Source organism: Monodelphis domestica, chromosome 4, assembly GCF_027887165.1.
Source record: "Monodelphis domestica isolate mMonDom1 chromosome 4, mMonDom1.pri, whole genome shotgun sequence".
Classification (NCBI taxonomy): domain Eukaryota; kingdom Metazoa; phylum Chordata; class Mammalia; order Didelphimorphia; family Didelphidae; genus Monodelphis; species Monodelphis domestica.
The window spans coordinates 109,956,220-109,983,634 of NC_077230.1; the positions used below are offsets into that span (position 1 = coordinate 109,956,220).

The window sequence follows — 27,415 nt, forward strand, 5'->3', positions numbered from 1 at the left end:
CTGGAGCTTGCCCTCAATTTCCTCATCTGCAAAATGGGGCAGAGATTTGAATTGGATGGTTTCTGAGATTGTGCTCTGGAGCTTATAATCCTGGGAATTTCCCACAGTCACAAAGGCCCCAAGTGGTAGAATGGGACCCTGTGTCTAGGCCCTTCACCACCTCCAGCCCTCTTAATTCTAAGATTTCTGCCCCAAAGGGAAAAGGCATTTGGCCTGACCCCAAGAGTTTAACAACTGTTGCTCTGGAGGGGGCAAATGTACAGAAGACACATTTTGAAGTTTGCTCCGCATTATTAACACCTTCTTACGTTGACAATCTGGAAACGAAATCAAGCCCCGATTTGTAGCATTTGCTGATATCCAACGTATAAAGGCTCTCACCAAAACCTGAACAATCCAAGCAGGTTCCAGCCAGCTCCAGCACACTCCTGCCTTAAAATATGCTTCCAGGGAATTGGGGAAGGCCCAGCTCCGATAACTTGCCCTTATCTGGAGTGGATGACTGGAATTCCACCATTATAATTTCCACACGTTCCTCAGCCCCATCTTTGTTTGCTGGTCAAACACAAGTTCTCGGGTTAAGTGTGACTTTCAGGGGTTCTCGGTCATCTGCATCTCAGGACGGAGGCTTCCCGACAACAAGCTGAGATGGAGAGGAACAAGAGTTTGCCGAACTCCCTCAGACAGAAGCTTCATGTCTTTCATTTCATGAGATGAGTCTCAGGAGGCAAATCCTGAAGTGGGGCGCTTCATAAAGTGAGTCCAGACACCCCAAAATTCAATTATTGGAATCATTTATTGATTAATAAAGAATCTACCAGCTGGGACAGACATCCCTAGTGGAAGCTGCATCAGATTGACATTACAGGATAGCTTATATAGGTTACAAGATACAAAGTTAATCCCTTTCATATACAGGTTCTCATTTGACAGACAAACATCACAAACACAGGTAGGTGTAGTGAGAGACAATATCTTATCCAGGGGTTAACTTTTACAGGTACCTTAATACACTTCTCCCTAGTTTGCTAAGTGTTATCTTGCATTCCATCCTGACCGCTTTGATAGTCCTGAAATTCCTTTGTTTCTTGCCCTTCCTAATTCTCATCCCCAAGCTAAGCAGAGTCTGGTCTGCTGCCTGCATAAGCAGCTTAACCTCCTGGGGGGAAGGAAGCTGGGTCTGTTCCCTAAAAATGCAGAAAGGAATTGATCTGCTTTATCTACTTCAATTTTATGATCCCCTTTGGGGACTACTTCAATCCCCCCCCCAAGAGGAAGCATTCAACCTGGACTGATGTGAAGATAACCTCTTGGGCCCCATATCTTTATGTTCTATTACCCTAATACCAGGCTATATCAATGGAAGGAGTCTGCACATAGGAATCCCCTACAAATGGTTAAATTGCGGGACCAGGACCCCTCCACTAAAACTGCAATTGACTAAGAATATGAATACCATTTTCAATTCAACAATTCAGCAAATCTTTTTTTTGGGGGGGGGGGCTCCTGGGTTTTTTTTAAATTATATATAGAAATAGTTTTTAGTAATTTTTATCTGGAATTTTGCAATCCAGGTTTTCTCCTTCTCTCTCTCCTGAGGGTGCATATAGGTTATACAAGTGCTGTCATGCACTATGTACTTCCATATTCCTCACACCATGAAAGAAGTCACATGTCACACATACAAGAAAAAAAACTCCTGAAGAAAATAAAGTGAAATATGGCATGCTTTGATCTGCGACCAGACTCAGACAATTCTTTCTATGACTGTGGATGGAATTCTTCATCATGAGTCCCTTGGAGCTATCTTGGAGTCTTGCTTTGCTGATGATAATAGTTTATTCCTTCAGAGTTGGTCACAACATAATATTTCTGTATTAGATAAATTAAATATTAAGTAATTAATTATATCATTAAATGATTTAAATAATAATTTAATTAAATAAAACTATATACCATTTTCTTCTGATTCTGCTCACTTCACTTTGCATCAGTTCATATGAGTCTTTCCAGGTTTTTCTGAACTCATCCTGTTTGTCATGTCTTATGGCACAATAGTAACCAATGCCAACCATATACCACAATTTGTTCAACCATTCCCAAAATGATGGACCCTACCTCACTTCTGAATTCTTTGCCACCACAAAAAAGAGCTTCAGCTTCAGCAAACATTTCTTAAGCCCTTACAGTATGCAAAGCACTACTAAGCATCAAAGATAGGAAGACAAAACAAACAACAAAAAAAGAGTCCCTGCCCTATGAGATCTTCACAATTTTTGTGTAGGCTGGCCCTGTCTTATCAGTCAGTAATGTAGTTCCAGTTTGGAGAATTGGATAATAGTCTTGGGAAGAAGGGCTCCACCTCAGGCTTTCTTGCTAGCCTGATGGCTCTCCCCTCCCTTCATCCCAGTGGATCTAAGAGGCTCACAATTCAGGGTACTCACATTTTTAAAAAAATAAGTTTTCAGGGGGCCACTGGGTAGATCAGTGGATTGTGAGCCAGGCATAGAGACGGGAGGTCCTAGGTTCAAATCTGGCCTCAGACACTTCCTAGCTATGTGACCCTGGGCAAGTCACTTGACCCCCATTGCCTAGCCCTTACCACTCTTCTGCCTTGGAACCAACACAAAGTAACTATGAAAGTAGCAGCACCTGATGAGTCCTTGAAGAATTCAGAGACACAGAGATGAGGTATGGCATTCTGGGAATAGGGAATGAACAACTGGAATTGGTGAATTTGGAGGCAGCATTTCAAATTCTGAGAATAGATAGGAGGTCCGTTTGTCTGAACCCACAAAATGATTTTCAAGTAGGGGGCTAACGTGAGCACAGCTGTGACTGAGGAAGATTATGTTGGAAGTTCTGTGAAGATGGATTAGAAAGAAAAGAGTTTGGAGCCAAGGAGATGGGGGATATTACAATTATTTTTACTTCAACTAAGGCAGTATGACAAGAGAGAAAGGATCAAGTTTAGGAGGTATTGTTGAGTTAAATATTATAATTATATATATATATGTATATATATAATATATGATATAATCAGCATTTATTTTTTTTTAATAAACCCTTACCTTCTGTCTTAGAATCAATACTGTGCACACCACAGCCAGCCAGCTGCCCCCTATAATCAGCATTTATACAACATTTTGGTAGTCTAAGAGCTTTACATTTTATCCCATCTTATCTCCCCCCCTGAGGTGAATGTTACTATTGTCCCCATTTTACAGATGAGGTACCTGAAACTGATGGAAGTCATATGACTGGCCCAGGATGGTCACAAGTAATAAAGTGTCTGAGGAGGGATTTGAGTCCAGGTCTTTCTGACTCCAAGTCTACTACAATGCCCACTACACTACCCAGCTCATAGGATTTGATAACTGATTGGGGTGGGGCGTAAGGCAAAGGTACTGGTCAGATGTGAGTCTCATATTTGGAACTCGGCTGACTGGGAAGGTGGTAGTGTCATCAGTATAAATGGGAAAGTGGAGAACATTTAATGAGGAAAGATGAAGAGTTTAGTTAGACGTGTTGAGTTGAAGAAAAAGCATCTAAGAGGAGATCACCAGAAGGCCATCGAATATTGAAGATGGGACAGGAAGGGAAGGGAAGGGAAGGGAAGGGAAGGGAAGGGAAGGGAAGGGAAGGGAAGGGAAGGGAAGGGAAGGGAATGGAATGTAACGGAACTCCAAATGGGGTCAAGAAGAGTCAACCACAATGAAAATGACTGAACAAAAATTTCAAATCCTGCCTCATCCATTCAGCTGTGTGGCCAGGAGGAAGTTACTTTACCTCTCCCAGCCTCAGTTTCTCCATCTGTAAAATGAGACTAATTATAGCACCTATCTCATAGGGTCCTTATGAGGATCAAATGAGATAATAGTATCTCATAGCATTGTGCTGAGGTCTTTGCTAACTGTAAAGCCTTCTATAAAAGCTGGTTTTCAATATTATTATTACTTTGGTAATGTGGGCTTTGAAGCAGGCCTAGATCACCAAACCTGAAGGCACCCAGCTTCTGGGAGAAACCATCCGATATTCTTCTACTACTTCAATTGGTTCTATATCTAGAGCAGGCTGCCTCTTTTTGTTATCTTTCCTGAAAACTTTTCCAAGAGTACCCAGGGGAGGTGATGGCCTAATCCCCCATGGCAAAGGGGTTCCTTATCTTTTACCTTGTGGTCCCAAGAATTGGAGTGGAGAATTTGTTTCAGTTTATTTTATCTGTCCTTTTAAATTCTGGGGGCCAGTGATAGAATCTCCCTTGCCAGACCAGGAATCATTAAGCTATCGCCCCCTCGAAACCAGGATTCCAAGTGAGAAATTGCAGCCATCCAACTTGGCAAGGAAGCCCTGAGGAATCAGAATGCCTGGGGCTGGAGCCCAAGGATAGGCTTTGGATGTGGATTTTGAGATTGTGATATATAGAAAATGAGCTAAACTGTGAATCTAATCCCTTTCCCCTTCCCTGGGCATGCAGTGATAGGGAAGGGAGATTATGCTTAACATTTTTAGGAACATTTGTATATCTGAGGATTCCTTCACCGAAGTTAATCTGACCTTTAATAGTTAAATGGAGCTGGCATACAGGGAATCATCCCCCACTACAACTAAGAGAACATCCTTGGTGGCTACTGGAGATGTAGAGAGCTTAAACACTTCCCAATCCCCTTCAGGGTTCAATTTATCACTTCCTGTGGTGAGACAATGTGGGCCAGAATCATCATTGCTATACTGTTATCATTAAATTGCAGCATATGAGTATAATAGAATATTGCATGTAACAAATTATTATTATACTGAATTACAAGTATCAAAAAATTAGAGAAACTTGAGAAGGCTTTTGTGAACTGATTAAGAATAAGGCAAACAGAACCAGAATTATCTACTCCATCAACAAAAATCTCTATCCATGACAATGTCAAGCAAGGTTTCTTAATCCTTTTTTTTTTTGTGTGCCATGATCTCCCTTGGCAGTCTGGTGAAGGCTATGACCCTCTTGTCAGAAAAATATTTCTTAAATAATTGAAGGAAAATGCTCAATTGCAGTTAGAAGTTAATGAAAGTAAAGGTAGAAATATTTGTTTCCCATCCAAGTTAACCAAACTTTCTGAAATCTTGTCCAATTATCCACAGTTTGAAACTGGTATAAAAAAAGAACATTAAGATATATCAAGACTCTTAAATATGTTGATATAAAAAATGTCCCTCCTCTTGGTAGAAAGGTGGTGGTCTAGCAGTGCAAAACTATCAGTGTTGTGTTGGTTTGTTTTTTATAACTTAACCTTTTTACTACAAGTAAGAGTTCTTAGGGAGAAATAAAACTGATATTAAAAAAATCAGTCCATTAGTGTTAGAAGAAGTAAACCTAAATTCAAACAGCAAGATTGCCACTAGATGTAAGAAATAATTTCTTGACTATCAAGGTAATTCTGTAAGGGAATATGATAACCATTCAAAACTAGACACTTTAAGAAAAGAATGGATAACTAATTGATCTGAACATATCTCATATTCTTTTTAATAAAATTTTATTGGCATCTCTTGTTTTTCCATCACCTAAATTTCCCCTACCTCTCCTAGAAATGACAAAGAATTTCTAAAGATAAAACAGGAAGATGAGTAAACATGGTGGCAGTCTAGACACAAGACTCATCCTCTCCTCAGTATCCACCAATATAGACTACCTAAGGGACTCTACAGTAGGGCACAGAATTGAAGGTATGTGGGATTTGGGCATTTCCACAGTATAAGGGGGTGAAAAAGCTCCCACCAAAACTCGAGCTGATCTATCGTCCCCCACCCCACCTACAGAGCCAGCGTGCACCAGAATCATCTGTGAGGGGCACCTCTAGAGTGAGTAAGGGGCACCTCTGGGTCATTGGGAGATGACAAAGACCACCAAAGACCTACCCTTGAGAGCAGCTATACCTGAAACCCCAGCAGACTGAAAAGCGCAGACCATGGGTGCTTGCAGGAAAATAGCACAGAGAAGGGCAGCAAACAGCAGAAGCTGCAGAGTTTCGAGAGCTTGCCTTAGGCAAAATCCTTGCTCCTTAACTCCATACATAGAGAGCCTGCCCATCTCACTCAGATTTCTGACTAAAAAGAGAAGGAAAAACCTCCACAATGATGGCACATTGTGCCCAGGAACAACAACCTCCCTCCAAGAAAAACAGGAAGAGATTGACCCTTGAAACATTTTATGGAGGAAAAACCCAGGCTACAGATAAAAATCAAATAAATGCACCAAAACCTTCCAAAAAAATGGAAATTGTCCACAAGCTCTTGAAGAACTTAAATTGGAGCTTATTAAAAAGATGGAAGCCTTATCACAAGAAAAGTGGGAAATAGTTCAAAGAGAAAACAACAGTTTAAAGGACAAGAACTCCCAATTGTAAGAAACAGCTAGAAGCCACAAAAAGCAGGATAGACCAAACTGAAAAGGAAAAGCAGTCTTTAAAATCCTGAATTAGGCAATTGGAAGACAATGATCTTGCAAAACAGCAAGAATTAATAAAGCAAAGACAAAAGACTGACAAAATAGAAGAAAACATAAAATATCTCACTGAAAAGATGACAGATCCAGAAAATAGATCATGGAGAGACAGTTTAAGAATCATTGGTCTACCTGAAAAGCCAAAAATAAAGAGAAATCTTGACATCATACTATAATAAATCATCTAAGAAAACTGCCCTGATGTTCTTGAACAAGGGGGCAAAATAGACATCGAAAGAGTTTATAGAACACCCTCTACACTAAATCCTCAAAAAGACAACTCCCAGGAATGTAATTGCCAAATTCAAGAGCTTTCAAGTTAAGGAGAAAATTCTACAAGAAGTCAAAAAGAGACAATTCAGATACCAAAGAGCACCAATCAGGATCACACAAGACCTGGCAACTTTCACACTAAAGGACGGCAAGGCTTAGAACATGATATTCAGAAAGGCAAGAGAATTGGGTCTTCAACCAAGGATCACCTATCCATCAAAAGTGACCATATACTTCCAGGGGAAAGTATGGGAATTCAAAAAAATATAGGATTTCCAAGTTTTTGTAAAGAAAAGACCAGAACTAAGTGGAAAGTTTGCTATCCAAACACAAAGATCAAGAGAAACATGAAAAGGTAAATAAGAAAGAGAGGGAAAGGGGGGAAAATGTTCTTTTACTCAAACTTTTTTTAAGGGCTACAATTAGATCAAATTATATATGTGTGTGTGTGTGTGTGTGTGTGTGTGTATGTATATATATGTATATGTATATATGGGGAAAATGTTATTTGTAACTCTCAAAAATTATATTCACTATTATAGTAATTAGAAGAATCATTCACAGGAAGAGACTGGGATAATAAGTGCTGTAAGATGATAGGCAAAAAAAAGAAAAAGGGAGGGGGAATCAAACATGGCACCAAGAGATACTTGAAGAAATAAAATAAATAGGATAATCTTTATTACACAAAGATACTCATGGGAAGGGAAGGGGAAAATACTCTAATAAGAAGGAGAGAAAGAGAGTGCTAATAGGTAATACTTAAACCTTATGCTCAGTGAAATCAATTCTGAGAGGGAAGAGCATCTAGATGCATAGGGGTCTTGAATTCTATCTTATCCTACAGGGCAAGAGAGAAGGGAAAACTAAGGGGAGTATGGGGAAGGGGGTACAAAAGGGAGGGAAAGGGGGGGGACTTAATAGACCCTAAAAAAAAACAAGAAGGGAACAAAAAGGGAGGGGCCAGAAAGAGAAGCATATTAAGGGAGGGGATTAGGGGGTTTGATTAAAAGTAAACCACTGGTTTAAAAGGATCTAGCAAAAGAATAAAGGGCAAAACTAGGAGAGGATATCAAAAATGCTGGGGAATACACAAGTGACAATCATAACTTTGAATGTGAATGGGATGAACTTGCCCATAAAATGAAAACAAACAAGAAAGTGGATTACAATCGAAAATCCTACCATATGTTGTCTACAAGAAACACACCTGAGATGGGTAGATACGCAAAAGGTTAGAATCAAAGGTTGGAGCAAAACCTATTGGGCCTCAATTAACAGAAAGAAGGCAGGAGTTGCAATCATGATATCTGACAAAGCCAAAGGTAAATACATCCTGATTAAAGGGAGTATAGACAATGAGGAAATATCAGTTCAGTAATCAACATGTATGCACCAAATGATATAGCATCCAAATTTCTAAAAGGAGAAACTAGTGGAATTGAAGGAGGAAATAGATAGTAAAACTATACTAGTGGGAGAACTGAATCTACTACTATCAAATTTAGATAAATCAAATCAAGAAATAACTACGAAAGAGGTAAAAGATGTGAATGAAATCTTAGAAAAATTAGAATTCATAGATATATGGAGAAACATAAAAAGAGACAAAAAAAGAATATACCTTCTTTTCAGCAACACATGGTACATTCACAAAGATTGACCATGTACTAGGACATAAAATCATGGCAAACAAATGCAGAAAAGCAGAAATAATAAATGCAAACGTTTTGTAACATAATGCAATAAAAATAATGATTATCAAGGATACATGGAGAGCCAAATTAAAAATTAATTGGAAATTAAATATGAGTCTCCAAAATCGGTTAGAGAAAAAATCATGGAAACAATAATTTCATTGAAGAAAATGACAAAGATGAGACATCTTTCAAAATCTATGGGATGAAGCCAAAGCAGTACTCAGAGGAAAATTTATATCATTGAGTTCACATATTAACAAATTAGGGAGGGCAGAGGTCAATGAATTGGACATGCAAATCAAAAAACTTGAAAGCAAACAAATTAAAAATCCCCAGTAGAAAACTAGAGATCCTAAAAATTAAGGGAGAAATTAATAAAATCAAAAGTGAAAGAACTATTGAACTAATGAATAAGACTAGAAGCTGGTATTTTGAAAAAAACAAACAAAATAGACAAAGTACTGGTCAGTCTAATAAAAAAAAGGAAAGAAGAAAACCAAATTAACAGTATCATAGATGAAAAGAGAGACCTCACCTCCAATGAAGAGGAAATTAAGGCAATCATTAAAAATGATTTTGCCCAATTACATGGCAATAAATATGCCAATGTCTTAGATGATATGGATGAATATTTACAAAAATATAAATTGCCTAGATTAACAGAAGAAGAAATAGAATTCTTAAATAATCGCATACCAGAAAAAGAAATTGAACAGGCCATCAAAGAACTCCCTAAGAAAAAATCCCTAAGGCCTGATGGCTTCAAAAGTGAATTCTATCAAACATTCAAAGAACAGCTAATCCCAATATTAAACAAACTATTTGACATAAAAAGAAAAGAGTTCTACCAAATTCCTTTTATGACACAAATATGGTACTAATTCCAAAGCCAGACAGGTAAAAAACAGAGAAAGAAAACTATAGACCAATCTCCTTAATGAACATAGATGCAAAAACTTTAATAGAATACTAGCAAAAAGACTCCAGCAAGTCATCACAAGGGTTATTCACTATGATCAGGTGGGATTTATACCAGGAATGCAAGGATGGTTCAATATTAGGAAAACCATCCACATAATTGACCATATCAACAAGCAAACCAACAAAAATCACATGATTATCTCAATAGATGCAGAAAAAGCCTTTGACAAAATACAACACTCATTCCTATTGAAAACACTAGAAAGCATAGGAATAGAAGGGTCTTTCCTAAAAATAATAAACAGTATTTATCTAAAACCATCAGTCAACATCACCTGCAATGGGGATAAACTAGATGCATTCCTAATAAAATCAGGAATGAAACAAGGATGCCTATTATCACCTCTATTATTTAACATTGTACTAGAAACACTAGCAGTAGCAATTAGAGAAGATAAAGGAATTGAAGGTATTGAAATAGGCAATGAGGAGACCAAGCTATCACTCTTTGCAGATGATATGATGGTCTACTTAAAGAATCCTAGAGCAACCAAAAAGTTAACTCGAAATAATGAACAACTTTAGCAAAGTTTCAGGATACAAAATAAACCCACATAAGTCATCAGCATTTCTATATATCTCCAACACATATCAGCAGCAAGAATTAGAAAGAGAAATTTCATTTAAAATCACCCTAGATAATATAAAATACTTAGGATTTTATCTGCTGAGACAAACACAGGAACTATATGAACACAACTACAAAACACTTTCCACACAATTAAAACTAGATCTAAACAACTGGAGAAACATTAACTGCTCATGGCTAGGATGAGCTAACATAATAAAAATGACCATCCTACCCAAACTTATTTATATATTTAGTGCCATATCCAGCGAACTACTAAAAAACTTTTTTACTGAATTAGAAAATACCATAACAAAGTTCATTTGGAAGATCAAAAGATCAAGGATATCCAGGGAAATGAAAAAAATAAAAATAAAAAGGAAGGTGGCCTTGCAGTACCAGATCTCAAACTATACTATAAAGCAGAGGTCATCAAAACAATATGGTACTAGCTAAGAGACAGAAAGGAGATTGAGTGGAATAGACTTGGGGTAAATGACCTCAGTAAGACAGTCTATGACAAGTCCAAAGATCCCAGCTTCTGGGACCAAAACCCACTATTTGATAAAAACTGCTGGGAAAATTGGAAGACAGTGTGGAAGAGATTAGGTTTGGATCAACATCTCACACCCTACACCAAAATAAACTCAGAATGGGTGAATGACCTGAAAATAAAGAAGGAAACTATAAGTAAATTAGGTGAACACAAGAATAGTATACATGCCACATGTTTGGGAAAGGAAATATTTTAAGACCAAACAAGAGTTAGAAAAAAATCACAAAATGTAAAATCAATAATTTTGATTACATTAAATTAAAAAGGTTTTGCACAAAACAAAACCAATACAACCAAAATTAGAAGGGAAGTAACAAATTGGGAAACAATCTTCATAACAAAAACCTCTGACAAAGGTCTAATTACTCAAATTTACAAAGAGCTAAATCAATCGTACAAAAAATCAAGCCATTCTCCAATTGATAAATGGGCAAGGGACATGAATAGGCAGTTGTCAGTTGAAGAAATCAAAACTATTAATAAGCACTTTAAAAAGTGTTCTAAATCTCTTATAATCAGAGAGATGCAAATCAAAACAACTCTGAGGTATCACCTCACACCTAGCAGATTGGCTAACATGACAGCAATAGAAAGTAATGAATGCTGGAGGGGATGTGGCAAAGTTGGGACATGAATGCATTGCTGGTAGAGTTGTGAATTGAGCCAACCATTCTGGAGGGTAATCTGAAACTATGCCCAAAGTGTGCTAAAAGACTGTCTGCCCTTTGATCCAGCCATAGCACTGCTGGGTTTGTACTCTGTAACCACAAAAATGTGGGTTTCAAGACTGTGACTTGCCAAAATTGCCAAATGGCCTAGGCCTGAGCCTTAAGAGAGACTAGTCAGTCTTTTATCACTCACCATGAAGATTTGTCCTAAAGCAAAACTCCAGTCCTTCACTGAAATCCTCAACTCCTGAACTGAGTTCAGAGACCCAGCTCCTCCAACTAACTCCTAACTCCAAACTCCAACCTCCACGGCGAACTCCCAAACTGAACTACGAACTCCAACTAGTCCCAACTCCCACTAAATTCAGAGAGCCAGCTCCTTTTAAAGAGAAATTTCTCTTATGTCACCTCCCCTAAATTTTCACATCTACCAATCACAGTAGATGTTTTCCCCAGGACTGTCCATTCTTAGTTCACATCTTTTGTTCTCACCTTCTCTGGGTAGACTAAAACTTCACACCTCTTTTGTTAAGTTTGCCTTTTGTAAGTTGCTTGACCTTTTAGAGATTAATTTAACCTTTATAGGTACTGAGCACCCTTTTGTATTAGACCTAAAAATAGATCTAAAAATAGACCTAGCTTAAGGTTCTAGCTTTATTATAAGTCTGAGTTAGGGACTTTTTCATTATTCCATCAGGAGTTTACAAATTTATCTTCCCCTAAGGCACTGTCTGAGTAGGGTGGAGTAATTTTAAAGTTCTCAATACATTCCTAACTAAGTACCTGCATTGTTTAAAATGGAAATAGCTTAACAAATCTTCTAAGGTACAGTCTGAGTAAATTTTAAGATTCACAACCCCAAAGAGATAATGAGGAAAAAGACTTGTATAAGAATGTTCATAGCTGCACTCTTTGTGGTGGCAAAAAACTGGAAAATGAGGGGATGCCCGTCAATTGGGGAATGGCTGAGCAAATTGTGGTATATGTTGGTGATGGAATACTATTGTGCTCAAAGGAATAATAAAGTGGAGGAATTCCATGGGGACTGGAACAACCTCCAGGAAGTGATGCAGAGCAAGAGGAGCAGAACCAGGAGAACATTGTACACAGAGACTGATACACTGTGGTATAGTTGAATGTAATGAACTTCTCCATTAGTGGCAATGCAGTGATCCTGAACAACTTGGTGGGATCTATGAGAAAGACCGCTATCCACATTCAGAGGAAACACTGTGGGAGTAGAAACACTGAAGAAAAACACTTGCTTGAATACATGGGTCAAAGGGGATATGATTGGGGATGTAGACCCTAAAGGAACATCCTAGTGCAAAGAACAACATGGAAATGGGTTCTGATCAAGTACACAAGTAATACCCAGTGGAATTGCTCATTGGCTGGGGTAAGGGCAGGCTGAGGGGAGGGAGGAATAGAATATGATTCTTGTAACTGAGGAATAATGTTTGAAATTGACCAAATTAAAAAAAAAAACTTGGAAATAACTACATGAGATAATAAACAGCTAAATGAGTAGAACCAAGAAAACTTTATATAATTCTACAAGTTTAATACTTGAAGAATAGCTTGTCAATGTCACCTCTAAAGAGTGAACTAAAAAATGGAAACATGGAAGCCATAATTTATATATACTATCTGTCTATTGACTGATACCTTCTATGATGCAGGGAAGGGAAGGGAGGACTGAGACACTTGTACATAAATTCTATTAATAAATAAAGTGTCTATCACTCAAAAAAACAAACAAAAAACCCAGGAAGATGAGAAAACAAATCATCAGAACCAGTAAATAAATTTTTTAAATCTAAAAATAAATGCTATGATGGAGTCAGGTATCCCCATTTATCGAGAGCCAGGTCTATAGGCAGGAGATTCTGGGTTCAAATCTCCCACACTTACTAGCTGTATGACATGTAGCAAGTCACTTAATCCCCCTTGCCTAGCCCTTGTCACTCTTCTGCCTTGGAACCAATACACAGTAATAAGTTTAAGGCAGAAGTAAGTTTTTAGAAATGAAATAATTGCTATGTTCTCCTCCTGTGAAGTTGCTGCCTCTACAAAGGAGTAGATGGAGGAATCTCCTCAAATACCTTCTTTGGGGCCCATGCCTTTTCAAATTTACTGAGCACTTATAATCAAGTCACTGTCAGTTTCTTTATGGAATATACAAAGATAAATAAGTTCCTCATAGTCAAATACGAATGGGATTTGTGTTTCCCATAGATTAGCCTCCTGACCTGTCTGTGAATGCAGCATTGGAAAATCTGAACGTTGTTGCTTGCAAGAAACCATGACATCACCAGCTGGGCTCTCAGGGTGTTGGCCTCCTCTGGGCCTCCCAGTTAGCCTTGGCTGTTTCTCAGAACAGCTGAGTCAGTAACATATTCCCCAAATTCCTTCCCCACCAAATAAATCCCAGAGGGCAAAGTCTGCTGCTGCCCTCTAGTACTAAAGATGGATGGAGATGAATGGCTTCTACCAGCCCTCTGGAGCAGGAACTTGGAGCTCTTTTCCTTTTTGCCCTTCCCACCGAAGTCATTCTCCTGGGCAGCTGTGATGGGACCCAGATGTGCCTGCTGCAACCAAATATCGATGTTAAATAATTCACACACAGTTCATGCTGTTTCAAATGTCCTGATAGCCATTAGACTGTAATTGAGACATCTCTGCCTTCCTCCAGCTAAGTCTCAGTCGGGCCATAAATAGTAAGGGAACTCCATCTGGCTGGCCAGGGGGAAGTGGAGCGGGATACTTGAAACTTGATTAGCTGAGTGAGTGAGTCACCGGTCACCAGTATTCAGGTGTTTCCTAGGACAGTGGGGCTAGAAGGCTTTTGCTCCTTCAGGACAAACGGGTAATTTCAACAGGAATGAGAGTGTTGGGCATGGGGCCAGATGCCTTTTCAGAGGAGCAAATAATGCTTTGCATCCAGGCTAGCTCATGGTGGGATGTGAACCAAGCATTAACTTGACCCAAAAAGGCAAGATCCTTCTTCTATTGACCATGTCACCAAAGGGGGAAGCTTTATCCTGACCTTTTAGAGTATATGTTGGGGACAGCTAGGTGGCTCAGTAGAGTGAAAGCCAGGCCTAGAGATGGGAGGTCTTCAGATACTTCCTACCTGTGTGGCTCTGGGCAAGTCACTTAACCCCACTGCCTAGCCCTTATGACTCTTCTGTGTTGGAATCAATTGACAGGGAGGAAGGAAGGAAGGGAGGAAGGGAGGAAGGGAGGAAGGGAGGAAGAAGGGAGGAAGGGAGGAAGGGAGGAAGGGAGGAAGGTAAGAAGGAAGGAAGGAAGGAAGGAAGAAAGGAAGGAAGGAAGGAAGGAAGGAAGGAAGGAAGGAAGGAAGGAAGGAAGGAAGGAAGGAAGGAAGGAAGGAAGGAAGGAAGGAAGGAAGGAAGGAAGGAAGGAAGGAAGAAAAGAAGGAAGGAAGGAAGGAAGAAAGGAAGGAAGGAAGGAAGGAAGGAAGGAAGGAAGGAAGGAAGGAAGGAAGGAAGGAAGGAAGGAAGGAAGGAAGGAAGGAAGGAAGGAAGGAAGGAAGGAAGAAAAGAAGGAAGGAAGGAAGGGAGGGAGGGAGGGAGGGAGGGAGGGAGGAAGGGAGGAAGGAAGGAAGGAAGGAAGGAAGGAAGGAAGGAAGGAAGGAAGGAAGGAAGGAAGGAAGGAAGGAAGGAAGGAAGGAAGGAAGGAAGGAAGGAAGGAAGGAAGGAAGGAAGGAAGGAAGGAAGGAAGGAAGGAAGGGAGGAAGGAAGGAAGGAAGGAAGGAAGGAAGGAAGGAAGGAAGGAAGGAAGGAAGGAAGGAAGAAAAGAAGGAAGGAAGGAAGGGAGGGAGGGAGGGAGGGAGGGAGGGAGGGAGGAAGGAAGGAAGGAAGGAAGGAAGGAAGGAAGGAAGGAAGGAAGGAAGGAAGGAAGGAAGGAAGGAAGGAAGGAAGGAAGGAAGGAAGGAAGGAAGGAAGGAAGGAAGGAAGGAAGGAAGGAAGGAAGGAATATAGAGAAATTAATGATTTACCAGGGTCATGGAGAGTTGATTTGGAGTCAGGCAACATGGCTTCCAATTCCAGCTCTTCTCCTTGTGGACCTTTATGCCGCTGGTCAAGCCATTTCACTGCTCTGGGCCAAAGTTTCCCCATCTGTGAAATGAGGAAGCTGTAATCAGTGACCTCTAAGGCTGGAGATTGTTCACTTATGCTATAATCATAAAAATCGGAGGAGGATTTGAGCCCTTGTCTTCCCAACTAGAGGTCTAATCCTATTCACTACATCCTGCTGCCTCTGATAGGACAAGGATGGAAAGAGTGAGGTAGGTTCTTCAGTTTATGGAAGGATTCCCCAACAATGGAACAAATGGAGGCCTAGGCTTCGAGCTCAAAAGTATTTGTTTACAGACCATTAAGTACTTGACAGAGAGGCTAAGGGAAGAAGGGATTTTCTATGCAAGCAGATGCTTTGCACCTAGCTCTCAGAAAGAGGAAGTCTTCTGCTGGGGAAAGGAAGAACAAGTCCTACTGTCTCAGCGAACAAAGGATATGGAGCACCCAGAAGAGATTCCTGGAATGGGGAATAGACTGGAGAAGTGGCCAAGAAGATGGTATTTTGTACTCAATATATAATACAGAGGCTACTTAACTGCATGAGAGAAAGCTTCCAAGGAGTAACCAAGAGATGGCATTTCAACTCAAAAAAAGGAAAAATTCAGAGCCATAACCAGGGTGGGGTGACTAAAGCTTCCCTCCCCACACCCCAACCCCTAATAAAAACATTTAAACAATTGGTCAGAGGGTTTAGTTAGCACAAATAAATAGTTAAAATAGAAAGCTACCAGATGGCCTGCTTGTACCCTCTTGGTGCCATAGCCAGGTATGCTTCTCCCCACCCAGTCCCACCCTGCTTCTCCTCCTAGTGCTTTCTAGCATTATCCCACAAGCCCTACACTCACATACCCTGCTTTATTAGCTAATTGAGTCCTGAGGGATTCCTGTCTTCTCCATCCGCAGGGCATGGTGTCCCAGGTTCTCTCCACTGCTACCTCCATCTGAATTTGTCTCAAAGGCTGATTTGAGGAAATATTTATTGCTCCTTTCCCTAGGTACCTTTTGTGAAGATTTCTCTGGGCATCGAAACTGCTAGTAATATCTCTAGAGGCCCTGAGAAAAGCATTGGCTTGCCTAGAGACATCAGAAAATTCCAAACCCAAATGTAATTTGATTGTGATTGTAAATCTTTTTTAAAAAATATTTTCCATGTTTACATGATTCATTTTCTTTCCCTCCCTCCTCCCAGAGCGGACAAGCAATTCCACTGGGTTGTACAATGTTATCATTAGATGCCTACTTCTACGTTATTCATTTTTGCTGTAGAGCAATCTTTTAGAGCTGAAACCCCAAATCATATGCCCATATAAACAGGTGCTAAGTCGCAAGTTTTTCTTTTACATTTCTACTCCCACAGTTCTTTCTCTCAGTGTGGATAGCTTTCCTTCTCATAAGTCCCTCAGGACTGTGCTGAATTACTGTAGAGTAGTAAAGTCCATTACATTGGATAGCTCCACAATGTTTCCCTTTCACTGTACAAAGTTCTCTTGGTTGTGCTCATTTCCCTTTGCATCAGTTCTCGAAGGTCTTTTCACTTCATATAGAAGCCCTCCGGTTCATTATTCCTTTGAGCACAATAGTATTCCATCACCAACATATACCACAATTTGTTCAGCCATTCCCCAATTGATGGGCATCCCCTTGTTTTCCAGTTTTTGGCCACCACAAAGAGTGCAGCTATGAATATTCTTGTACAAGTCTTTTTCCTCATTATCCCTTTGGGGTACAAACCCAGCAGTGGTATTGCTAGTAGGCATTTTTAAAGCCCTTTGGGCATAATTCCAAATTGCCTTCCAGAATGGTTGAATTAATTCACAATTCCACCAGCAATGCATTAGTGTTCCAATTTTGCCACAACCCCTCCAACACTTATTTTCCTTTACTGTCATATTGATCTGATTGCAATTGCAAATCTGACACATCTTCCATCATTTTGTGCTTCCTCCCTCCTCATTCCCCAATAAAATACAGATGTCCTGTGTCCAGTTCCCTAAAACTTTCAGCAGTGGATAATGACCATGGTAGATGGGCATAAGGACAGACAAAACCTCCCAGCCTCTACCTCACTAAGGTCTTGGAGCACCCAGGTGATGCCCAGGGTGAGACCCAGGTCTCATCCAAGGAAGCCCTGCCTCTGACCAGATGCAGATGGCTCCACTGGCTGGTGCCTACAAGTACTTCCATAGGGTGAACTGGTGTCCTTTTCTCCCTCCGTGTGGTGTCTTGGGAAGAACACTGCACATATTTAGAGTCAGAAGACTTGGGTTTTAAATCAGACCATGGTACTTACGATGTAGGTGAACTTTGGAAAGTTATTACTCTTTTTCTGTGTCTCAGTTTTCTCATCTATAAAAGAGGAAGAATTGGATTGGGTGAATTCTAAAGTCTCTTCTAGTTCTCAATCCTATGCTCTAAAGAAACCCTTAATAGCCACTAAATACCTTAATCTGCATTATTTTTACAGTGTCTTTCAATGGTGATAGCTCCCTAAAAGAGAATGTGACTAAAGGCTGGATAAACATTGAATGGAATTACATGAGAAGAGAATGGAATAAAGCAAAAACAGAGTGTCTGTAGAATGTGTTGATATTTTTTTGGCCTACTTTTACAATTATTCGTTACAAGGAAGAATCCTATTATAGGAAGAAATTGGAAAAATTTTTAAAGCATCAGTGCCAAAAACAAAGTAGATAAGTATGATACATGAATGTAATGAAACATTACTGTACCATAAGAAATAGTGAATATTTAGAGAAGCATGAAAAGATATAGAAACTAATTCAGAGTGAGATAAGGAGAACCTGGAAAATAATATGCATAATCACTACAAACATGTAAATGGAAAGAAGGAGGAAATAAAAGAAAATGAATGTTATACAATTATAGTTATGAAGCTGAGTCCTAGAAAAAATTTAAGAAAATGCACTCCGTTGAGAGTCAGGACTAGAGACTTCAGCTGTGTGACCCTAGGCAAATCATTTAACCCCCATTGTCTAGCCCTTACTTCTTTCTGGCCTTGGAATCAATATTTATTAGTGATTCCAAGATGGAAGGCAAGGATTTTTAAAAAAAAGAAAATGTTTCCACCTCTCTCCAGTCAAGGGTGGCTATGTATGTGGAATAAAGTCATCCCTCACTATTTCATGGTTCACTTATCACAGCTTCACTGCAGAGTTTTTGCTATATTGTAGGATTTTGTGGATGAATACTATACTGTATACAATGGAAATGCAGTATACCACTACAGGTACTGCTTGGGCAAGTTTGCCAACTTGAGATTGTCCATGGCATACTATTGGCTGCTGGAACAAAAGGCAGCCAACCACAGCTCTGTATTCTGTATCTTGAGCACTGATTGGCTCAGTGTTTATACGAGTGTGGGAAGGTTTATAAAGAGTCAAAGGGTTTATGAAGCCTTAAAATATATATAAATAACAAAATAAATATAACGCCACTACTTTGCAGATTTTCACCTATCGCGGGGTCTCTGGAACCTAACTCCCACTATAGGTGAGGGATCACTGTATTGCATTTACTATTATGCTTGTCTGATATATTGTTTAATTTTGCTGAACTTTTTTGGTTCTTTTTAAAAATTTTGTTACAAGATAAATCGATTGCTCAGGAGGGACAAAGGATGGATAAATATACTTGGAAATGAAAGCAATGCAATAAAATTTTTTTTGAAAGAGCACCAATAAGACATCATAGAGAGAGAGAGAGAGAGAGAGAGAGAGAGAGAGAGAGAGAGAGAGAGAGAGAATAGGCCCAAGTAAGGCATTACTATGGAGGATCCTGGGCATCTGAAGAACAGAATCATATAATTTGTGTTTGAGGGAATCTCAGGATACTGTCCAGCCTATACACTACAAAAATCCCCACTATGACATATGACAAGTGGGTATCCAGCCTCTTCTTAAAGTCTTCCAAGGAAGTAAGTGGAACAGTCTTTTCTTTAGGCAGCCCATTCTACTTTAGGACAGCTCTAATCATTAGGATGGTACAGCTAGGAGGACTGTGGATAGAGTGCCAGATCAGAAAGATAAGTCTTCCTGAGTTCAAATCTGACCTCAGACACTTACTAGCTATGTGACCTGGGGCAAGCTCCTTCACACTGTTATTCTCAATTTCTTTTCTATTAATTTAGTTGGAGAAGGAAGTGGCAAACTACTCCAGTACCTTTGTCAAGAAAACTCCAAACAGGGTCTCAAAGAGTTGGGCTCTACTGAAACAACTGAAGAACAACAATTATTTGTTTCTGATTCTGCCTCCTGGGACAAAGAAGAGCAAGTCTAGTCCCTTCTCCATATAGCAGTCCTTCAGATTCTTAAACACAGCCATATGCCATGTCCTCTGAGTCTTCTCTTCTTCAAACTAAAATACCTCCAGTTCCTTCAACCTCATATAACATGTATTCTTTGGCTCTTGAAGAAATTGCCTAAAGGGGAAGAAAAAAATTAAATTCTGACTTCATCTATTCATGCCAAACAACAACATTTTCAATATGAGCAATTTGGAAAAACCAAAGAGCTGCCATCAAAGAAATTATCAGTTATGATTCCAGAGGATTAATGCTAACAAACACATTATAGAGGGAGGTATTGCACTAAATATGCAGAAAGAATACATTTTCAGACATAGCTAAAATGGCGATTTTTTTTCCTCCTGACTATGCCTATTGTTACAAGGGCTCTGTTTTTTTTATATTATTTTATTTTCCAATGGGAGGACTGGGGAGGAAATGGGAGGCAGAGAAAAATAAGTATTTGTTAATTGAAAGATAAAATTCAGTTAAAAAAAAAAAGTAGACCCAATCACATAAGGAGGCTAGGTGTGGTCCTGTGCTTCTTCACTCTCCTCCCAACAATGACCCTTCCCTACCCAGGGAAAAGGTCAAAAGTTAATGGACTTTTCTTTCCCCTATGGGGAACTCCAGCTGGCAACATCTGTTATCTCCTTTGCCTAACATCTGTAACATCTGTATTCTTCTTTCCAATAGAGGTCTCTGTGGGGAGTTTCTACTTTCTAATGAATGGTCATTTCAAGAGCAAAGGTTCAAAGGGCAGCCTCCTCCCATTTCTCTCCCTAGTTCTGGAAACCTTCTGATTTCTCCTTGGGGTTCTTCAGACTCACTAGTGGACCAACTCTGAGTCAGGGTGATTTGGGGGCTGGGGATCTCATTGGATTAAAATTGCCTTTGGATTCTTCCAATGTGGTTATGCTTAACCCAGAGTCAGACTTTCTCTCTTATAACTCGAGGGAAGCTATGTGGAAAGAGAGCTGGAAATCCAGTGAGGAAGTTAATTATGGAAAGGACAAAAAGTGACGATACTAAGTTAATTTCTCCAACCTTCTGGCAACAAACTGTTCTTCCAAATGTGGCAGCTCTTCTCTGGCTTCCTCACGGTGACTGAACGTGCTTTTGGGCTTCTTCTTCTTCTGGAGCAAGTGGATATTTTCACCTTCTCTCAACAAGGGGGAAAACCGACATTAATAATGTAAGCAATTATTTTACAGGATCAGCAACATCTGTTGCAAGGGCCTAAATTAGAAGTCCAATCTCCATATTTCCCTTTGAAATACCATTTTGCTTTTCTTGGTTGAGTCCTTTGGGAATCGGTGGCTGTGGATTTTTCCAGCAGAGCTTTTGCAGTAACTTGGGGTTGGAACTTCTAGGAAACTCTGGGTCATATCCCAATGATAAGGGTCAGAAATATGACCCAGATACAATAGCTGACCCCTGGAGAGAAGACAGGTTGATTTATGCTATGACGCTGACAGCAGTTCAGGTTGTAGGGAGAGGCTCAAATCCAAAACTTCAGTCCTTCACTTTTCTGGGCCTCAGTTCTCCCATTTGTAAAATAAAGAGAAGTTGTGCTTAGATGACTTGATTGAAGGAATAAGGAATACTTATACTGTAAGGAAAAAAGAAGATTACTCTGAGACATCACAATGGACCTCATATGTTTGAGGAACTGTCATGTAGGAGAAGGATTAGACTTGTTCAGTGATGTTCCAGAATGCAGAATTAGGACCAGTGGAAGAAAGTTATGGACAAGCGGGTTTCAGCTCAATTGATGCTGCCCAGAAATAGAATAGGCTGCCTCTCAAAGTAATAAGATCTCTGTCAATAGAAAGAGCTGAACAGAAGCAAGATGACAGTCTATCAAAGGTGTTGTAGAAGAAATTTCTATATTAGGAGACCAAAGAAAAGCTGAACTGGGCAATTTCCGGAGATCCTCCTTTCTCAAAAATTCTGCAAGCCTTAGCTCCAAAATTCTATAAGGAAAGATTTCAAAATAGAAGGCAAATATGGAGTTTCAATTAAAGCTAGAAATAGTAGTCATTCATTTATTCACTCTTTAGATAATCATTTATTAAGAATCAAATAGGGAGCAGCAAGGTGGCTCAGTGATTAGAAAGTTGGGCCTGGTGATGGGAGAGTCTTGGTTCAAATCGGGTCTCAGACACTTCCTAGCTGTGACCCTGGGCAAGTCATCAATACTTAGTATCATTTCTTTTTTTTAATTAATTTATAATATTTTCCCATGGTTACATGATTTATGTTCTCTCTACTTCGGACCAATTCTAAAACAAAAGGTAATGTTTTTTTAAAAAAGAACCAAATACATGCAGAGTTTGTAGATAAACAGTTGTGAAAATCCAAAATGTAGATAAGACATGGACACTACCCTCATAGAGCATACCACCTAGGTATATACAAGGGTTCATGAATTTTTAAAAAAAACTATTAAATAGCTACTTCAATATAATCAGTTTCCTTTATAATGTTACGTGTTTCTTTTTTTAGCTAACAGGTATTTTTATTTTTATAAAATATAATATGTAACAACAATAATATAACATATGAATTGTTATAAATATGTAATAAATTATAATAAACATATTTCTTTAAGAGCAACAAATTCTCACATTAGCTATGTCTCATTCTTTTTCCCCCACTTTCTTATCCCTTCTGCCTCCCAAAGAATGCAGGTAATTTGATATAGGTTGCATATACCTTATCATATAAAACATATTTCCCTGTTAGTTGTGTTTTGAGACAAGACATATATTGCTTACACTAGAGAAAAAGTAATGGAGGAAAAAAGTGAAGAGTGGTATGTTTCAGTCTGTATTTAGACTCTGTCCCTTCTATGGTGGTGGATGTCCTATATATAACAGCAATAATGTATGATGATCAACTTTATTTTTTTTTAATTTTATTTAGTCAATTTAGAACATTATTCCTTGGTTACAAGAATCATATTATTTCCCTCCCTCCCCTCCCCCCACCCCCCTTCCCTTAGTCAACACACAATTCCGCTGGGTTTTACATGTGTCCTTGATCAGAACCTATTTCCATGTTGTTGATGTTTGCACCAGGATGTTCATTTAGAGTCTACATCCCCAATCATATCCCCTCAACCCATGTATTCAAGCAGTTGTTTTTCTTCAGTGTTTCTACTTCAGCAGTGTTTCCTCTGAATGTGGATTGTGGTTTTTCTTGTAGATTCCTCCAAGTTGTTCAGGATCCCTGCATTGCCACTAATGGAGAAGTCCATTACATTCGATTGTGCCACAGTGTCTCAGTCTCTGTGTACAATGTTTTCCTAGTTCTGCTCCTCTCACTCTGCATCAATTCCTGGAGGTTGTTCCAGTCCCCATGGAATTCCTCCACTTTATTATTCTTTTGAGTACAATAGTATTCCATGATGATCAACTTTAAATGACTCAACTATTATCAACAAGGCAAAGGATCCAGGACAACTCTAAGGGACTCATGATAATAAAAAGGGTGCATGTTTCGTTTCATGCATTTAAAAATGCTGTCATGAGAAAGGATTGATGCATAGTCTAAGATTTAAATTAATATCCAATACTCCAACTATTATATTTTATAAAATTTATTAGTAATCACTTGAAGTAGAGGAAAGAATATAGTCTGAGTAAAGACAAGTTTACTGGGACCTCAAAAGCTGGAGAAGAGTGAGAATTACAGAAACTTTTATCTACAAAATGTAAGGATGTAATGTGGGGACAAAAGAAGAATGCTGGGAAATGTAGTTCAAGGGTATAAAATTCTAATTACACAATAGGCTTTGCTAGGTTGCCAAAAATATTACACACACACACACACACACACACACACACACACACACACACACACACAAGTTAATAACCCTTGCTCTAGAATCTTACAATGATAACATTAAAAAGGATCTTATAAATTACTTGGTCTAACTTCTTAAATTTATATATAGTAAGACATTGGTCTTACTTCCCCAGTTTCTCCATCCAACAGCAGGCCATGACCCCAAAAGGTAGTCTGCACTACCTCTTTGCTCAGAGTTCTAGGGGAAGGACCGATGGTTGTATATACCATGGATAGATAGATGTATAGATGTATGGATAGAGAGAGGGAGAGAAGAAGAGAGGGATAGATAGATAGATAGATAGATAGATAGATAGATAGAAATAAAGAAAGAAAATACTATAGGGTCGAGCCCCCATTTGGATATGCTCTCTACGATATCAATCACCAGTGTTTAGAGCTTCAATATCACTTGCCAAAGCCAATTAACATTTCCCCAATGTCATTAAAAAAACAACAACCCTTACCTTCTTATAACATCCGAGAGATTGGCAAACAAATGCAAGGAAATGGAAGCTTGAAGGAACTGTCAATCAAGGAGAGAAGGAAGGAAGATTCCAAAGAAGAATCTGGTCAGGGAGGCATTTAAGAAAGCCAGCATCTGAAACTGGTAACTACTACTTCTTCTTCTCTTGGACTCTGGAGAAGGCGCCAGCAGACAAACTGCTCTGGATTCCTGGCTAGTGACTTAACATTGAAAAGATCGGAGCATAGCTCTGAAGAACTTTTTCAGTTATCAACAATATCCCCTCAGAGACAAATTAACTTTACTTCCCTATACTAAATCTCATAGAAGATTAGGAAGACCCCAAAGTCCTCTTTCCTTCTCCCCATTCCCCAACTTCCCTTCTTTAAGAATAAACCCCTTTCAGAAAGAGCCATAGTGTGAGAGTAGTCTTTTTGACATTTCTAATAACTCGCCACATTGAGAAGAGCCATTAGGACCAACTAAGAGAGAGACAGGAAGTGAGGTGGGGCGAAGGAGTGAGAATCCTAGCTTTCCCTCTAACCTATTTCCTGGTGTCATTGCTGTAGCACTTTTATGCTACCTCAAATATCCTAGTGAGGAGCATCTACTACATATTTTACAGTCAGTACTGTGTATCAATTCCAAAGCAGTGAAGGCTAAGCAAAGAGAGTTAAGTGGCTTACTCAAGGTCATATACGTAGGAAGAGTCTGAGGTCAGATTTGGACCCAACACCTCCCATATCTAGGTCTGGTGGTCAATCCATTGAGCTACCTTGTTGCTCTCCCCCAATATCACTTTAACCAATTGATTTATGTTTGATATCAATTAACCAAAGAATATCAATTTGCATTTACAAAGGAATATTTACTGAAAAGCTATTAAATACATCACCCCAAACAGGATGTAGCCTGCTCTCTACCACCTCAGTCCCTAGAGAGAGGGAACTACTAACCATCTTCCCTACTCCTACTCCTACCCCTTCTTCTCTTCTCTACAGGATAGCCAAAGGGCAAGTTACTCCCAGGAAGCAGGAAACAGCATCTTGACTACTGAATTGATCCACTACTAGACTGGATCTTACTGGTAACTCCTGAGGGATATCAGTAGGTCAATAAATAGAAATACCTACTACTTGTCAGGCACTTGTACTAAGCACTGGGCATACAAAAAGAGGGAAAATAGTCCCTGTCCTCAAGGAGCTTATACGAGGGAACCAACAAGCAAATAAAAATATAACAACAAACTATATGGAAGATAAATGGGAAATAATTAAAAGAGGAAAATTACTAGATTTAAGAGGGCATTTAGTAGCACAGTGGATAGAATGCCAGCCCTGAATTCAGGAAGACTCTTCTTCCTATGTTCAAATCTGGCCTCAGACAAGCTATGTGGCCCTGGGCAAGTCACTTGACCCCCATTGCCTAGCCCTTACCACTCTTCTGCCTTAGAACCAATATTAAATATCAAGTCTAGATTAGAAGGTAAGGGTTTAAAAAGAAAGAAAGAAATCATCTAGTCATTTTATAAATGAAAAAATTGAGAGCTGGAGAGGTTAAGTAACTTAACTACAGTCATGTTGTTGTTCATCCTTTTTTTTCTAAGAGGAAAGATGACATCACAGGGTGCTATTTTAAATTGGATTAAGGTAAGCCAGAGTTGTACAAAGTCATTGTCCTCATTCTCTCTTCCAGAGCTGGAGGAGTCCAATGGCACGACGAAAGTCGAGGATGACTGGTGATGGATGGCCTTGGATGCAGTGGATACACTTTGGCATCGTTGATGTCTAACCAAGCTCTAACGGCTCCCCTGCTTCAGTTGCCTTCGTGGCCGTTGGAACAAACCATTCTCATCAGCAAGGAGATGTCTTCACATGCTTGGTTGGGTATAGACATCCTCCTAACTCACCAATTGGTTTAGCCCTGAAAGTTCCTTACCAAGTTAGGAGTTACCAGAGCCCAGATTTAAACCCAGATCTTCTGACTTCCAATAAAGACCCCTCTCTAGATCACTCTTATACAATCTTTTGAACCCAGCATCCTCAGGGAAACCCCAATGCCAGAAGCCGGACCTCGGAAATAGCCGGTGAGTTCCTGGGAGCCTAGTGCTTGGCAGTGTGATAAATATCTAGCCTGAAGTCATTCATCTCGTCTTCAACCGGCTTCCCGACCCAAGTCATCCAACTCCCTTCATCTGGCAGCTGAACAGAGGAGGCGCCTTCACTGGGGAGGGACGACGATGTGACGTCAGCGATGAAAAAACTGGACCCTTGAGCTCCGTGGGTGAGAGTGAATCACAAGGTTTTTCTCAGGAGTTAATTACAAAGTCACTTTTTAAAATAATATTAAATTCTTGGTTTAATTCTTAGATTTCACTAGTCCCTCTGATTAATCATCTCTTCCGATGGTAGATGAGCTTTTTGTCTTTTAACCCTCTCTCATTCCCCGCTTTACCCCCTCAGTGTTTCTGATCCTGTCATGAGGAAGCTTTTACATAGATGAAATGCTCATTTTCCCCCCCACCTTGAGCAGTTTTCCTCTGTGCCGCACCACTCCCAAACATTCTCTTCCGCCGGAAGGTGCTGGCATTTTGCTTATGAAAGATGAAGTCTTCTCCTCTACAGCCTGCATTGCTCCAGAGCAGCTCATGGCGTGTATTCATGAAAAAATGGCAGGCTCAGATTCATACGCCGACTGAAGGCCTTTCATTAGCGCAAGCAGAGGACACTACAAAGGTAACAGCAATTCAGCCCGGAGCTGCCTGACTCTTGAGGTAGAAAAGTCAAGCAAGCATCTACAACGGCTCAGCGGAAGCTTTCCCCGACTCTTCCAGCTAAGGCTATCTGTCTCTCCTCTTCTCTTCCTTCTTCCTTTCTTTTTCCTGTCTTCTTGCTTTCTCCTCCATCTCCTTCTCTTCCTCTCTTCAGAAGCTCACTGTAGCCCTGGAATTCACACATGGCTTTCACCCCTGTAGCCTCTTCCCCTAAAACGATGGTATCTCCCCAAACCACCGCTGAAGAGGGAGCCCGGGCCAGCCAGGTCTCCTTCCTCTCTTGGTTTCACACGGAACTTCCTCTTCCTTTGCTCCTGTTTCTCAACACCTCCCCTGTGTTTTTTTATATGTTGTCTTCCCCTGTTAAAGTATAAGCTTCCTCATGGCAGAGGCTGTTTTTTTACTTGAATTTGCATTCCCAGCATACAAAAAAGTAAGCTGGCACATTGCTATTATTCAGTCTTATCTGACTCTTCGTGAGCCCATCTGAGGATTTCTTGGCAGAAAAACTAGAGTGTTTGCCATTTCCTTCTCCAATTCATAACTATCTATTCCAAAGCAGAAGAAAAGTAAGTGCTAGGAAATTGAGGTTAAGTGACTTGCCCAGGGTCATCAGGCAGTTAGGAAATGTAATTTAAACCCAGGACCTCCTATCTCCAGGCTTGCCTCTCTA

At 39.7% G+C, this 27,415-nt stretch overlaps 1 long non-coding RNA gene across 3 annotated transcripts; it reads right to left on the minus strand.

Annotated features, from left to right (window-relative positions):
• Window positions 1-777: 777 nt before the first annotated feature.
• Window positions 778-26,990, minus strand: LOC103102906 (uncharacterized). Of its 3 annotated transcripts, none has more exons than XR_008911155.1 (6): window positions 23,971-26,990; window positions 19,528-19,786; window positions 16,198-17,694; window positions 15,267-15,387; window positions 13,495-13,833; window positions 778-1,872 (listed from the first exon to the last, which is right to left on the minus strand). It is a non-coding gene; the product is annotated as an uncharacterized LOC103102906 (long non-coding RNA). The 3 variants fall into 3 exon arrangements; XR_467325.3 differs by lacking the exon at window positions 13,495-13,833 and having other exon boundaries at window positions 16,198-16,422; window positions 17,639-17,694; window positions 23,971-26,541; XR_008911154.1 differs by lacking the exon at window positions 13,495-13,833 and having other exon boundaries at window positions 23,971-26,986.
• Between the last annotated feature and the right edge of the window lie 425 nt (window positions 26,991-27,415).